The sequence below is a fragment of the Coturnix japonica genome, chromosome 8 (assembly GCF_054131305.1).
Source record: "Coturnix japonica strain WE chromosome 8, WE-NBRP24, whole genome shotgun sequence".
NCBI classification, from domain to species: domain Eukaryota; kingdom Metazoa; phylum Chordata; class Aves; order Galliformes; family Phasianidae; genus Coturnix; species Coturnix japonica.
Genome location: NC_140670.1, coordinates 8,836,216 through 8,850,389, shown reverse-complemented (window position 1 = coordinate 8,850,389; position 14,174 = coordinate 8,836,216). Strand labels below are relative to the sequence as shown.

The window sequence follows — 14,174 nt, the reverse complement described above, 5'->3', positions numbered from 1 at the left end:
GACTTTTACCTTTTTTTATTTTCTTCCTTCTTTCTCCCTTCCTTTCTTTCTTTTCCATTTATTTATTTATTTATTAAAATAACAATTATACAGACAAGTATCAACATTTTGTCAAAAGAACGTAGTGAAACCGAAGAGCAGTTTGTGATATGTCTGAAAATGTCTGAAAATACTGGAACAAAATATTTTTGTCATGACTGTAGGGGTCAGGATGGTGTTTTGCCAGAAAATATGACCTCAGAGAATTCAGTGGAAATTTCAAAAGATTATAAATTGAAGCAATGTAGTGAAATGTAGGAAATCCAGTGTTTTTGCTTGAGAAAAACACCAAGTAAGTGAATAATTGAACAGTTCAGAGAGTGGGGGAGGAAATCCTGTCCTTCCTTGAATCTTCCTTCAATCTCTTTCTGACCAGTCTTGTGTAATTATCAATACAACTGTTTTCTAACTGCACCAAGCAAAGGAGAAGATAGTTTCTTTTTACTCTGCTTAAATAATCAACATGATGTGGATTTTTAGAAATGGATGTCCTTATGCAATGTGGGCATACAATTTTCAAAGGAAATCAAGCCAGACTTCATCAGTTCAGTTCCTAAAAAAGCATGGAGATACGATGGGTTTTACATGGTGTATATATATACACATTTACATATGTATATGTACATATATATGTGTGTATATATATACACTTACCTATGTATATGTACATATATATACGCCCTCTCCTGCACTTTTTTTTTTAAGAGGACTCAAATGAGTTGGGCTGTGTAATTCAGCATCTTATCTACATATTCCCCATAGGCAGATATGCACAAAGCATACATTTTGTATTTGTAGAGCAAATAGAACAAACAATTAAGCTAGAAAACTACTCTGTTGCTGCCTGAACCTTCTCCCAGTTTCTCTTAGTTACTACAGACAGCTAGAAATGCCTCCCCTTTTTATAACTACCTAGAATGCATATCTTGCATCCACACTTTATATCCTATAGATGATACTATATTAAAACTGTGAAAGTTATAATTGCTGCGGGCTACGTGTCAAAGTTATTATAGGAACAACCCTGCTCTTAATTTTCCATTAGTAGATATTATTTTTGTAAGAATTTTTCTTTTTTTTTTTTTCTGGCAGACATTATTCATCAAAAATGATTTTTGTTTTTCTCCAAAAGGGTGGTTCAGTGCCTTTTTAATGGCTCTCAGCCTAAACTTCAGCAAGTGTGTGATCAAGTGTACCGGAACAATCCTTTGTCCATTGCTAAACCTTATGAAATTGTAGATCAAAAGAATTTTCCTATCTTACAAGGACTGTGGTACTATTCATGGGCTAAAAATGACTGTCAAAGTAATAAAACAACTACTGTTGTCAGGAAAAGATTAAAAGCAGCAGCTGGATTGTACACAGACAACTTTCAAATCTTTCTCTAGGAAGGTAGATGCTTTAGAGAATGATCTGGCTTTTCAGTTGATTTGCCATGATCGGCAGCCCCATAAAATGGTTACTGACACAGGAACTTGCAAAAGAAAGAAGGCTTTTTTTTCTCTCCATAAAGAGAATATTCTGCTTTTTGCCTTCTTCCAAATTGGACTCTGCACTTGGAAGTGAGATGTAATGCAAGTGTGATGGCAATGACAGGTCTCAGTCTTTTCCTCTGTTTCATCCAATTTATCCAAACTCTTTTTCTGAAATCATTCCTGCTGTCATTTTTCTCCAGTTGTATTTTAACTCAAATTCTTTTTACCGTTTTGGTTTTGTTCTGTGAGTTTTGAGCTTTCCATACAATTTTTCCCATGACTGTAACCACCTGGAGCAGCATGGTGTACATCTAATCACCATTCAAAACCTGTGTTTATCCCCGGTACCAAGAATTGAATATTTTCTTTATTGTCTCCAAACTTCCAGCCATCGCACTTCTCAAATCTGCATGTGTGCAACATTTGAAATTTGATTTATGAAAGGTCAATGTAATGGTTTCTTTGAATTAATTCATTTCTTTCCATTTTAGTTATCTTTCTTACTTCATCCGGACTTTACTCTCTTGAATAAGGTAGATTATTCTGTGTATTACAAGATGGGGCCATCTGCCTTACGCTTGTTGATTTTTTTTTCCTGAGTTGTCATTACCTCTGGGGTTTGCTTTTTGTGTACCTTTTTGATTTATATTTATTCTCTTAACCCATTCCCCCAAATACTTACGGCTCCATAACTTGTTACCTTGGAGGACAGGCCTTTGTTTGTTTGTCTGTTTTCACCCTGACAGTAGCATACATCGTTGGGAAGTAACTTAGTGGTTTGCCAACAGTTTTCTTCTCCCTGGCTTCTGATTTTGGCCCTTCTGGTATTTCAGATTGCAATCCTGAGTTCCACATTCCCCTGTAAATATCACTGTACATCTCACCTATGCTCAGCTGGATTAATGAATGTCAGACCTGTTATCTCTGCTGTTTTCCCCTAGGGTTCTGTGCAATGGAGTTACGAAATGGACAGCTTTGTTCCACAGTGCCCTTTTTTTTCTCCCATTCCCTGGTTTGGCTTTTGTGGGTGTAAGAATGCATGTGTTGCAGAATTTGTCACAACTTGAAACCATTAGTGGTGGCAGAATCAGGTCTATAATATGCTGAGTTCACAAGTTTGTACACTCTCTTCTTACCTGTTCAGATGCTGGGCTCAGAACATGCTGCACTGTAGTTATCAGATAACATCAGCAGTGTTCTTCATATCTATGGCAATGATGGAAAAGTTCAGCTGGCAGCCAAGAGTTTCTGTCCCTTCTGATCTTTTTTTCAGTGCTCTGCCTGAAAAACTCAAGCTCTCTTGCAGTAGCTGGTGGTTGAACTGATTCAGAAAGAGTGGTTTGTGGAAGAGCTGCTGAGTAGGAGAGGTCCTGGATACAGTCACTAGCATGATGGCAGGCAGCGTGATCCGCTCCCTCTGCTGTTACACTGCTTGCAAACTCCCTTTACCCAGATCTACGAGCACCACTGTCTGAATGCCTTCAGCTTCTTTTGGGGCTCTAATGCTTAACAGCAGCACTCACTAAACCTCACCCTTGCTGACACGGACCTTGAAAAAGAAAAGGAGAACGTCTGATTCCTTTTTTTTTCTTTTTTTTTCTTTTCTTTTTTTTTTTTTTTTCTTCCCTGATCTCTCTGAAAGAGAAGCACAGATAAAAGCAAAGCTCTTTGTGACTGATTTTTTTTTCACTATCTACTTGAAAGACAGTGGGTCAGAATTAAGGCATTTTTGCTGCAGAGGAAATGTGTGGGATGTTGGCTGAGAGCCAGAAGCCACTAACATCCCTGTTGCACTAGGAATACTTGAATGAAGTGGGTGTCAACCTCAGGAGAGCGGGCAGTGCTACCTACATCAGAGAAAAACCTCTTCATTGAAATTCAAGGAGTAAAAATATTGAATGGAGTTAAACCAGTCTGAAGGATTTTTTTAAAATTTATTTTTATTTTTTTGAGGGACAATGAATCTACAAGAATCATCATCCAATGTGGAAGAACATCCCTTAAGGTCCTGTGTCTGTCAGGTCCCATTCATTCTGCGGAAGGAGAGATCCATGCAGTCACGGATTACTTTTACAATTTGCAAGTTTCATCATTTTAGGTCTGATTTTTCAACATACAGAATGTGGAAATAACATCCAGAAACTTTTAGCCAGCATTCCTCTCTACAGCTTTATAGTAGTTTTAGTTTAGTTTTGTTTTATTTTCCCAAGAACAGGATAAACATCTGAAGTGTATCAAATGTGTATATAGAATATCGTTTATCCAAATGCTCACTGTGCTTGTGTCCAACTGAATGTCCAAAGGGGGACAGAGTCATTTCTAGAGTTCCTTTGTACCACCAAATAATGGATCTAGAGAATCAAATTGACATTTTTTCCCAGTAACATTTTTCTTGTTGTAATATGCCTTAGATAAGAGTTATGCCATCTCACTGCCTTGGTACGCATAAGTCAGCTATGAGTTCTATCCGGTCTAAATATGATCATATTTTTCTTGAATGAAGTCCATCATCAGAACAACATCCTGTGACAGAGTTTACTTTTCAGCTTCAAAAATATAAGTAAGCAGCTGATCTTCTGTCTGAAGCTACAGAGCTGTTCTCAATATACAGAAGGGAAAAAAGGTTCCCACCTGATTTGTGACATAGCAGAATTATTAGAAAGTGATATAGTTGTTTTGTCAAACAAGGAAGAAGGGTAATATTGCAAAAATGGAAGGAAGCATTTTGCCTGGGTGTTGGCACTGACTGAGGAAGTAGCTAGAGTACCACAAATGCTTGAAAAAGTCCGTATCTTCAAACAGAAATTGAAGGGATGCTGAACAAATGACTGCTGTGCAAATCTAGCTGGTTACGTGGCAATCATTGATTTTAGCTTGTGGATACAATTGTGCACGTTGACTCTAATGTCTGAGGTCAGAGAAAGCTATGGGATAAGGAACCCAAAATGACACCTAACAGGCATGAATTAAAAAATAATAATAATAATAATAAAGTGAATCTGAGCAGGATTTAGGAAAACAGGACCCTGACCTGGAGCAGGTCTACAAAAGAAGACAAGCTAATAATCAATTTTGCTTCCATTACAGATAATATATTTGTGTTGTCAATTTGCCTTTGAAATCCTGAGTTTATTATAACCTGTAACAGCACAACCTTGGTGCTAAAAAAGTGCTTATGGACAATTGGTCTTCAGTATCTTAGCTCCAGGACATGAAGCACTGAAGCAACTAAATTCTGCCAACTCCCCTTGGCTTTCCTCTCCCTGCCGTGTTCAATCTGATCTTGAAATCCAGAGCCTCAGAGTGTTGTGGTAAAGTGTCGATGGCCAACGGTCAGGAACAGTCATCATCCCAGGACCCAGCAGCGCTGGAGGCTGTGTAAGCACAGCGAGCACATGGCTGCTACTCAAGTGGGATCCATCCATGGTACTGGGGGAGCAACAAAGGTAGGCTGAGTGAAGGGCAAGGGCACAGTGGGGCAACATTGGCCAGGGTAAGGGGCAGTGGTTTTAACCCACCCTGTTCCCAGAGATGGAAAATTTCTTTACATAGACCTTCCAGCAAGTTAGTCAGCTTTGCTGTTGCTCTGGTTGAATGGATAACCTTTAAGAGATGTGAGCAATTTCTAGTTCATCTTAGTTGTTCACAAAGTGAGGAGAAAAGGAAGGATGCAGAGTAGGTTTGGATGCAGTATTGGAAGATGCTTACTTAGACTCTGCAAGAAAAGCAAGAAAAATGGTCTCAGAGGTAAAATGTTCAGGAAAATCGAAGAAAAGAATGTAACTGAAATGTTATCTTCAGCTGCCATGATAAACCTCCCTTTTTCCGAGATACCTGGGTAGCAGGCAGCAAATTAGCAAACCCTCAAAATGAATTTTGAAAGTAACCACACTTTGTGCTCTGAGAGAAAAGTTTAAAATGTCTAACGTAGTTTTTGAAAGGAAAAGGAAAATGTGCCGGAGGGCTGAGAGTTCTTAAGACCAAGTTATAAGCCTTTGAAAATAGGATTTTATAATGGAAAAGCAGAGATCATTAACTATTGTAAGCACCTCTAAGAATGACACATCTATAGTAAATTACATTCAAATTAATATAAAACTGTAAAGATTCCCTGACAGCTTTGATTATGTAAGTTGATTTTAGTAGTTAAATGTTGACTTTCTATAATGCATTCTCCAAATATTATACTGAATGCTGCATCATATATAACAATTACCATGTCACAGTGCTATTTTGTGTAAATTAAATTATTGACAGCAATATAATTTTGTATTCACTTTATTATTTTGATTCATTTTTCTGTCAAAATATACAATGACTCTTCACTAGATTTAGAAACCAAAAAAACTCTTTAGATGGTGAAGTATTATTCTCCATACATTATTTTTCCTTAGCCTGTAATGAGGTTGGGGAGGAGAGAGAGACAGAGAGAAGCAACATTTCATTCCTTCTCTGACATTATGTGTGTTTTCAGACACGTTGTCAACTTTAAGTCATGTTAGAATAAGGTGTGCTATTCAGAAGGCCTGTGAAGTCCAGTTCAGCTCTGGTCAAGCCCCTTCAGGCGCACTGCAGACTTGGTGGTTTTAGTGATGCTCCAACACAAGTGCTGAATCCAGCAGGTAACACTGTGGGGAGGGTGACTGACTTTGGGTAGAAAATTTCCCTCAATTCTGTGTAGTGGCAAAAAGGTTCAGAAAATATTAATCTTCTCAGCTGTTTCAGACCAAAGAGGTTGGGGAAAGCCTATTTTGCAAATTTTGATGGTGTTTAGTTGTGGCTTAGATACTGACAAGCTTTAGTCATGTCTGCATCTGCTCAGTATTATAAAGCTAAGGTATGTTGGGTGCTGCTGAGAATCCTGGAAGCAGCTTCCAGTACTGGGGACAGTGAGAACTGATTTGTTGGTGTCCATAGAGCTGCAGAGTAGCTCTTTCTTCAGCAGGGCTCTGTACCCCACGTAGTCCACTGTGAGCCCTAAACCTAAAGATTATTTTTCAGATGCTCTTTGTGGTTGTCTTACTCAGCTGTGCTGAACTGTGGAGCTGAAGAGGCAGAGAGGAAAGTTTGCAAGTTGGTGAGGATGAGATGAGGTGAGAAGTAACAGGGAATGGCTAAATCGCCTCTGAGTTCATGTGGATTCAGCAGCACTCTCTAAATACCTGGCAGTTCATTTGCATCTGCCAACCTGTAGGCTATATGTATACAAATATATTTGCTCTCTATGGCAGTGCAAAATTGCAAAAAAACTTACCTGATACAGATGTAACAAACCTGGTTTTTGCACTTGCATTTAATTCAGTGTGAAATGTTATATGTCTACAGCATATGCCAAATTCTCCTTGTTTAGTTTTATGGGGCAGGAGCACAGAGAGACACTCGGCAGTCTCTAGGACTGAGAGTAATGCTGAAACACAATGTCAACTCTTTAGCCTTCTTCATTTTGCTTAGATTCCATGTAGTATGGCACATTGAAGATCTCTAGGGTGGTGGCAGTAGTAGTGTGAAGCTGGAAAAGGGTCTGTTTGCTTGAAGATTACCTGTTTTTCTATTAGATGGTCTGATTAAAAAAAAATAAATAAATAAAATGTTGCAACTCTGCCAAGTTTACTCTCCTAAAATATTGTTGTGGATGCATTTTCTGTTGGCAAACTGAATGTATTAGCAGTTATTGCAGAGACAACCATGGAGTTCCATGTTAGCATGATGGCCTGTGTTAGCAGATTTATAAAATTCCAGAAAGTCCTCAATGGATGGAAGAATCATTTCCTTCTAACTTCTTGTCTTAACATTTAGCAGTCTTCCTGCCTTTGATCTTTTAACTTGCAGCTAAAGATCTTTTCCCTATGTCTTTCTGCATATAATTTAACATATCTTTCTTTGTATGAAGCAGTTTCACACATGAATGCGTGTACAGCAGAATGGCTTTACTAGAACCTGCTTCTCTTCAGAGCAGACAAATCTACTTGGGTCGTCTTCTGGCACAGGCTCAAAATGCTAAGCTATAATGCTGAATTTCTCATTTGGCCTCCTTTCTTGTTTGGTTTGCCAATGTGGGAGTTAATCATATAAACACAGAAATACAGAGTACAGGGGAAAATGCATTCTGCTTTGTCCGCTTCATATAGCTCTGGATCCTGTTGGCTGTGCTAATGTATTGCTTGCAACAGTTTAAATGACCGTGGTGATGAGGAACAGGTGGTGATGAGGAGTTAATGTGAGAGGACATGGAGAAATCACATTGCACGATAGGAAGTTGTTCCTCCCAGCATTTTTCTGTGCTCACTATTCAAAGTGAGACTCTGTAACTATATCCTGTGACTGCACTAGAACATACAACAGCATTGAGTTCAAGTGCTAAACAAGTATATATGCAAGGATATATCCTGTTTCAGCTAATTCTAGCATCTGAGATTCTAGGTGGCAGTCATTCCCCTTGGTGTGTAAGTGCCCAAACACCGTGATGAAGAGATAGGCCTTGTTAGGACCCCGTGCTGCTAAGCTGTAAAGAGAAATTTTGCACAAAAAGGATTTAAAGCTAAAACAGAGCAAACAAAAAGCCCATAGCAAGTCCAGGCATCCTGAAAGTTGGGAAAGACAAACCTGCTGGGCAGGTATTCCCTAGCAATGTAATTCTGACATTACTAGCCTGCCTTCTCCTCGATGTATCCTCTATTTGTTCAAAGAAAATCATCTGCTCCTCTCAGTTATTTCAAAGTAAAGTCACAAGAATAGCTTGTTCCCACTCTATTCCAAATATAGCTGTTGGCAGCGATTGCTGAGATAAGGGGGAAGGAAAAGGAACTACCAAGGAAGAGGAAAGACAGGAGGGGAAAGAGAGAAAAGGAGCTGAAAAGGTTGGACAATAGCAAGTAGAGAGATGGGAATGAGAGGAGAGGTGAAGGAGCACGGACAGTACATCTCAACAGAGAAAATAAATCAAAGATAGAAATAAACTCCAGCAAAAGAGGTGGGAGCAACCCAAATACAGAATAAAGACAGACCGTGCCCACCCTGAGGAGCTGTTTGAGTTTCAGCCTTGAAAAGTAACCAAACCTTAAATACAACCATGCCCAATTTTGACTTGCACTCAGATTGTAAGGGTTAGAGCATCAGAAAACTTATGCTAATTTACACCGCTTGAAGATCTGGTCCTAGAAATTTTAAAGCAAAACAAGTTGCTTATTTTAATCTCTTGTGGGGTTTTCAAAAAATTGTCTGCTCCAAAAAAAAACTTGGTTGGCAGTTTCAGACAGAAAGCCATCCACTGGGTAAATGTGCTGGCGCTGAACCGCAGTGCTCTTCTCAGAAGTCTGCAGTCAGGATGGTCTTCTGGTGAGACATGAGCATCCAGGCATGCCCTCAGGAGCAGGAAACTAATGATGATAAAAACGCAGGAAAAGTCAGAACCACCCTCAGACTGATTTACTCAGAGCAAAGAGATGAGGGGTTTCGAGGCTCACGGCAGACTGGTTTAAGACTAAGGCAACAAAGACATGAGAATAAATGGAAACAGGTTGTGAAAAACAGCGCATAGACAGGGCAAACACAAAGGAGTCCTTGGCAATCCAGAAATCCAGTGAATGGCTCTGGCTTCCCTGGAGGGTTGGGAAGTTTCTGAGAAACATTCCCCAGAGCTGCTCAGCTTCTCTTCTCAGAAGACTGGCTGGAAAACGGTGCTAGAGTTCCTTCCCTCCTGGTTTGCTGAAAAGAGATGTGATGTATGACCTTATTCTTAGCTGAGATTAAGGAGCCTTACCCAGTTCTATTTCCTACAAACTGGGTTTATCTGGAAAGCCTGGACAAGCTTTCTGAGTGCTCAAATGCAGGGTAGTAGGACCAGCAGAGCTGAAAGCATGACACTTGCTACACTTCTCTTATCTCAGAACTTTAAGGAAGAAGGCTGCTCGTGTTAAGGGATGTGCCCTATCTGTCTCTGGACTGAAGGACTGGTGCAGCTATTGAACAAGAGAGATTTACGCAAAATACGGGAGACATTAGAACAGGAAATACAAGAGTAAATGAAGCTGCTTTTGGGAGACAGGACTGGAAAGCAGAGCTTAGCAGTCAGACTATTGCTATTCAGAGACAAAGCCATCATTATTTTGGGAGTCTTGTCAAGTGGATGGTATGTTGTATTAGCTATATCTGTTCTCCCTGTTATGAGATGCGACTTCTTTTGTTGTTGTTTTCAAGGCAAGCATCATACAGAGCTGCTATTTTATCTGCTCAGCTTATACACACGTGTAGGAGTAGTCATCTTTGGGCCCAGAGCGGTGTGCAGTTTGCAGACAGCCTTCTGGGCCGGGTGGCATGGTTGGTGCCAGGCTCCTGGGTAGCGAGAGATCCTGCAGGTTGCAGTGAGCAGAGTGCCCTCCTAGATGCTGCCCTGTGCTCCCAGTCCCACGGACAGGCTGTGGAGGGCCACTGAGCTGGGATGCCCCCTCCGTGGTGTGTTCCCACTGCCTCTCTGGGGCACTTGGTGTCTGACCTTAATTCTATGGGGAGAGAGAGGTTGTAGCCTGTGGGATTGTAACTACCCGGCAGCCCTGCTGCCCTGACAGTGGGATCTGTGACCCATCCAGGCTGTGTTTTGTGTTTCCACAGACAGCGCATCCATGGTGCAAAGCTCTGGAGAGGCGTTTCACGGCGAAACACCATGAGCATTGACCTCAGACGCAGCTTTCTGCTCCGCCGAGTGCTCTGGAACTCCGGTTTGCCTGCTCCCAGGAGAGGGCAGTGGAGCCGCACACGCTCCGTGCTGCGGCCGACGGGCCGGTCTGTCCCCGCGGGGCTGCACGAGGTGAGCAGAGACAGGAGTACAGGTTTAATAAGGTATCCTTGCAAGCGTGTACAGGAAGATCCAGGAAGTGTTCTGCGTGTTTAATAACGAGAATGAGTTGTCTGTAAACAAAAATAGATTTGGGGTGACTAAGATTACGGTTGCTTTTATTTGACTGGAAGTTTTCTCTGTTACGTTACGTGTATTTGTTTATGGCCACACGCAGTTATGCTAGTAACTTGCTTATTCCACGCAAGTTTGTTTAATTTCTGTAGCCTGAATTAGAAAATGTTACTGATATTTAAATAACCATTTGGGATGCTGCTACGGCTCTCCTGTGCCAAATCCTCACAATAAAGTCATTTACTTATTTCGCATTTACAGGAATGCATCCTAAGACAACAAGGAGCCTTGGCTGAAAACAGCAGAGTGTGGTTTTAAGGTACGGTAATTAAGGGTAGACGGGGATGCCTCCTCCTCTGCTCCACAACCACCCCCTTCCCTCAGCACGCCAGCTCTCAGGCAGATAGCTGCTTTCTGTAGGCTCACGTTTCCCACAGGTTTCCCTGGCTGGGTGCTGGGCTTCAGTGACCGGCCACTATGGGCTGAGAGCCAGTATCACCTCTGTGGTAAGTGGCTTTTGACTGGGAATCCAGCAGACAGCCCTGGCAAAATAAAGCCTTAGTAAACAAGTATTTCTTCCTGTGAGGACATGCCAGACCAATCTACGCTCATTGAAAGAGGGCAAATTTGTGAAACTTTGAAATATGGCTTCAGAGACAAGAACTTCTCTTTTATGTGAAACGTTAAAAACAAACAAACAAACAAAACCAAAACAGCAAAAAAAAAAAAACACCCAGAAACAACACCACCAAAAAACAAACAAAAAGAACACCACCAAAACCAGCCTGCACCACAACAAAAGCTACACCCACAACCCCCACCCAGAATCCAGCACAAGCCTAGGACAGACTTTCCTCGCTGTCATCAGAAGACAGGGTCACTCACCTCTGATTGAGGAGCGAGACCCAGCTCCCAGCTGAGCTGAGGCCATGCTAACATCCCCTAAAGCAGCGAGGTGCACAGTGGAAGTGGCAGGATGTGTTTCCCAAGCAGACCTACTGGTATCACTGTTCTTGGCGCATGAGGTCAGATGAGTTTTGCAACAAAGGCATAGCAACCCCCTGGAGCAACACAAACGTGTGAAGTTAAACTGGTTAAATGGTGCTGCCAGTTCCTGCAGATGATGAGCTGCCTTTTCTTCCTCAGCCACTCTCAAGCTCAGGTGCAGCAACAAAGACAATGTCTCAGGTACTTGCAGTAGAGAAGTGCAGGAAAATGTACCCAGTGCAACATCGGCTAACACCTTATTAAAAGAGCGAGTACAGAAAATCTGGGGTCAGCAGGGGGGAAGTTTCAAAGAAACTGGGAATGAAGAAGTTCAGCCCTTCAGCTCTGAACTCTAGTCAGTGCTGTATCCAGTCAGACATGTCACGCAGGTACAGGGAGAAAACAGGACCACTCCATGTAAGAGTAAGCCTTCTGTCCTTTGGAAAGTCCCAAAATGGAAGGTTCCCAAACAAAATCAGTGTGCGTTTCTGTGTTCATTGCCAATTTACTGCTGAATGATCTGAAGTCAATTAGTGAAAATACCTTGACTGGCTTCAGAAGAGGGGGCTGCAAATCGAGTCGTTTTGCCTTTGGAAGCTGCAGGGTCCAGGGAGAATCCAGAGGCTTGCACGCACACGGGGCCACTGAAGTGCAGCTTCTCCCTCGGTGTGAGTGGGGCTTTGGCAATTTACACCAACAATCTGTCCGTCATATGAAACCACGTGGCTTGTAGGAACCACAGGAATCAGTTGGATTTTTTGCGTGTAAGTCTCATTGACGTCAGTGTGAGTTGGACGGCCTACCCCTGGAGTCTAGGATAATCAGCCAAATGAGGATCAAAGGCACAAAACACATGCGGAGCACTACAGCACAAGTATCTGAAAAAGGGACCAGAAACATTTGAGTTTCATCTGTCAGCATCTTCCTGAAGACCGAGCACTATGTTTCCATCTTGCCTTGCACCACCAGATCCTGCTGCCTCCAGACAAAGCTCCCACTGAGAGAAGACGAGCGACTTGGTTGTCCACGTAAAGGCTGGACATCAGACACAGTTTACTCCATCCTTAGGAAGGCTCTTAAAACTACCCACCAACATCAACTAACAGCAGTATTCCTTATTCATGTCAGTCTTTGAATCCTTGCCACAGCGGAAGAATGGTACGTTTGCCATGTTAGCCCAGAGGTGGAGCTGAGCTACGGGAAGGTTAAAGCAGGATGCAGAACCTTGGTTCTTCTTTCTCTGAGTGTCATCAGTGGGCACAGAGGATGTAACAGAGGAAAATTCTGCCTTGTATCTCTAAGACCTGCAGCTCACACCTCCGCCATGTTTTTGAGTACAGAGGATGCTCTATGTAGGGCTACGTGTTTCTCAGATTAATGTAAAGTCACCTGTCCCCCTGCACAACAGATTCCAATATTTTGTTCTTTCATAGTAGTGATGAAGCCAATTATAGCTCAGCTGTAATGGAAAGGTACAATACAATTGCTCCTACTTCTCAGTCACATTTCCCAGAACCTGTCTCTCTCTCTCTCTCTCTGTCTCTCCGTCACAATTTAACTTTTAAATTGAGATTGTGTTTTTTAAACGAAAATATCTAGAATCCTACTGAAATGGAACACGAGCTTTCTTTCAGCTAAGTCTCACGTGCCAAACTGTATTGGCTGTACGTTAAGTGCTAGAAAGAAACGGTAACAAAATCCTTGTAAATTAACATATACAATAAAAAACAACACAAAAAACACCAAGTATTATATATCTCCTAATTGCTGTGTGCAATTCCCAGATCAGGAATAGGAAAATATCTAGAGTTATGCCTGTAGTTCCTTAGAAAGCATGACAAATGGCCCTGAAATTTGACTTTTTTAGCTCCGCTCCTGTCTTGCCTGGGTTCTGCAGCGACTGGAGAAGCACCGAAACTGGAACATCACCAAAGGCACTGAGCAACTGAGCCAGCCTTTCTCAGCTGGGCACAAGGTGCTGCAGGAATGGAGCGGAGCCTGGGAGGCAGATGACAGCATTTGAGACCATCACAGAGGTAAGTCCGCGCTCCATAGAGGTACCTGAGCAGATGCTGTAATGGACTTAAACCCGCAAATACTGCGATCTGCAGTTAGAAATACAAGGCGGAAATTGGTTTAGCCTTTCAGTGTGTGCTTTGGCTTGTTGCTCTGGAGGAGGAGTGTGCTTTTGTGGCATGTTGTACGTGGCTGTGTCGTACTGCTGCTCGGGCTGTTGATGTTTTCTATTCCTGTGTGCCTCTGAGAAGGGGCCTTGCATGCTACAGATCATATGGGAGAGTTGTTTTCCTGAAAGTGGGAATAAACAGTCAGGAGATGAAATATTCCCAAGTAATGAGATTAGCGGCAAGAATGTAACATGGGATGTGGCTTTCAACAATAATTACATCTGACACCCTCATCAGCAAGGAGATGTAGGGGCTGCGAGCTCTGAGCTTGGGAACAGAGTATGAAAGACTGGCTTCTCTTGGGAAGGGAGGCACAGGGGAGGTTATTTTTAGCACTCGGGAAAAAAGCAAGAAAAAAAAAAAAAAGCAGGGATTGAAGCGCTCTTTGGTTTGATACCCTTATTATGGAAGAGGTCGTACAGAAAATAAGAAACGGGAGCGGAAACGGCGCTGGCGACGGGGCAGCGGCTGTGCTGAATGGCAGGGGCTGATTGAGGACAGAGAGGAGAGGGAGCGAGGTCCGAGCGGGAGAACCGCGCCGGGTGCCGCGGGCGGGAGCTTCTGTCGTCTCCCGCAGCCGCG

General features: G+C 42.3%; 1 long non-coding RNA gene across 1 annotated transcript in view; it reads left to right on the top strand.

The window, feature by feature from the left end:
• LOC107315689 (uncharacterized) overlaps positions 1 to 13,939 on the top strand; it is a 36,113-nt gene extending 22,174 nt beyond the window's left edge. The window contains exons 7-9 of the long non-coding RNA XR_001556019.3: positions 10,122 to 10,317; positions 10,681 to 10,738; positions 13,274 to 13,939. This is a non-coding gene — a long non-coding RNA (uncharacterized LOC107315689). The remainder of the gene's footprint in view (positions 1 to 10,121; positions 10,318 to 10,680; positions 10,739 to 13,273) is intronic.
• Positions 13,940 to 14,174: the final 235 nt, after the last annotated feature.